Source organism: Eubalaena glacialis, chromosome 6 (assembly GCF_028564815.1).
Source record: "Eubalaena glacialis isolate mEubGla1 chromosome 6, mEubGla1.1.hap2.+ XY, whole genome shotgun sequence".
Taxonomy (NCBI): domain Eukaryota; kingdom Metazoa; phylum Chordata; class Mammalia; order Artiodactyla; family Balaenidae; genus Eubalaena; species Eubalaena glacialis.
This window is the reverse complement of record NC_083721.1, coordinates 24,446,435-24,448,642: the sequence shown is the minus strand read 5'-3', so window position 1 is coordinate 24,448,642 and position 2,208 is coordinate 24,446,435. Positions and strand designations below refer to the sequence as shown.

The 2,208-nt window shown below is 29.5% G+C and overlaps 1 non-coding gene across 1 annotated transcript; it reads right to left on the bottom strand.

Moving 5' to 3' along the window:
• Positions 1-355: 355 nt before the first annotated feature.
• LOC133094146 (U6 spliceosomal RNA) lies at positions 356-467 on the bottom strand. The gene has a single exon (XR_009701367.1). It is a non-coding gene; the product is annotated as a U6 spliceosomal RNA (small nuclear RNA).
• Positions 468-2,208: the final 1,741 nt, after the last annotated feature.

Genomic DNA, 2,208 nt, shown 5'->3' with positions numbered 1-2,208 from the left:
AGACAAAAAGAAAAGAAGAAGTAAACAATTCTGTCATGAACTTGGGCAATGCAAAGCAGGTAATCTGGATAATTTTATGAATTTATAAAAGTGCTTTTTTAAAGTTGCTTTTTATAAACTAAGTTATAAAGGGAAAGAAAGGTAAAAACACATCATTTAAAAATTAACATTTGGCTGCATACCAAGGAAAATTTTCTTAAAATTATAAGTTACTTCATTTTTGTGAGCTCTTAAGTAAAATTATATTATTTTTATTTCATTTGTATCTCATTTGTTTAAACCTAACTAGGCATCATACAGCTCAATCTTTAAAAATGAAAAACAAAACTCAGCTACTTTAATTTTCATTAGAGAATAAAGATAGGAACGCTTCACAAATTTGTCTGTCATCTTTGATCAGGGTCCATGCTAGTCTCCTCTAGTGTTTTCATTTCCAATTTTACAATATGTACTCCCAAAACAAGCATCTGATCTTTTTTTTTAATAGGAGGCTGTCTGGAATCAATATACCCCATGTTTCAAGGGCTGTGTATATGAGAGGGCTATAGACCAAGGAGGGCTAGAGATTCTCCTCTTAAAAATAATAATGCTAAGCATTACCCCCATACAGCCGTCATATTACAAAAAAAAGCATTACTTATTTCATAAAAGATGAGATTTTGCCACTGAAGTTTTGTGTGATGAAACAATATGGTGGAAGAGGATATTGACATTTTAGATGGATTTTAGTTGTGTAAATAGATTTAGCTACTTCATATGAGGTAATAGTTCTTTGCTAACTAAATTAATATTAGTAAGTTGATTATTTAAAAATTAAATATGTCAACTAAACAAATATATTTTCTGATAATAAGTGTTTATTGAAGGACAACAGGAAATTTTAGACAAAACTTAAAAGTACAAAGGCAATAAAAAACTGTTACTTTTTTTCTATTGTTTTGCTTTTATTAGTTTTTTCTTTAAAATAATTTTGTCCAAGCAAAAATGTTCCACTAGATGAGAACTCTATATTGTTACTTTCTGACTTAGTAAAACCATTGTGTATTATTTGTATCAAACCAATGATTTCATAATACCAGAAAAACTTGAATGCTCATTGCTGATGAACAAATAATTATAAAAACATTATATTCATTCATGTGTCTTTGATTCCATTGCATAGCTACATAGGAAGCATAAACAATGAACAGAAAAGAAAGTTTTATAAACTTTACAAATGATCAGTTAATAAATTCAAGCATAAAACAAATACACCAAAAATCAACCTAATTACATAAATATTTCTCATATGACAAGGCCAGTAATTTTCTCACTTTTTCTAAATGGACTTTATGTCATGTGGAACTTTTCCAGCTCATTTACATTCATGACCTCACCACTGCCAGTAATTCACATATTATTGCTAAATCAAATATTTATTTTATTTTAAAATTATAACCAGAAATAATTTAAGGAATAATATTTGTCTTGTGTTTTCTTTTCTTATTTTTCAAAACAACACTAGACATGTGAAAAACCACTGAAGCTTCTTAAATGAAAGTTAAAGATGAAGTTAAGCTCTCCAAAAATGTATTAGTGAGTCTGTGAAACGTTTATAGAAATCACACACCTTGGTTTGACCTTCATTCTAAATTTCTAACTTCGTTTAACAATAGGATCGACTCTTCTGCATGTGAAGTTATACTGTTATAAACCACCTGTACTTCTATAAATTGTAAAATATGTAAAGATATATGCACACATTATCATTGCAGCATTATTTACAATAGCCAAGATATGGAAGCAAACCAAGTGTCTGTTGATGTACTTTTATGTATTTCTAGTTGTCTGCAGTGAACATGTATTCCTTGTAAAATTAGAAAGAAAACGATAAATACCATTGAAAATGAAAAATATATATATATAAAGAAGTTGGGAGCCTATGAAAAGCCCCAAGAGAGACCCCTGGTGAATGAGGCAGGAAGTCTCCCAACTTCACTGCACATTCTCTGACCGTGAGAAGGATACTGACTATTTTTAAGAGCTGGAGGAGGTAACTTTAATAATTCTACTAATTACACCCACCAGTACAATTTATAAGCACCTTTTGTATACCAGATGCGTACTCATATTGACTCTAATTCACTAAATGAACCTGCGAATTAGGTGATCTTCTTCTTTTTCTTCTTCTTCTTCTTATTACTGAATGTTATAGATAAAAATAGAAAT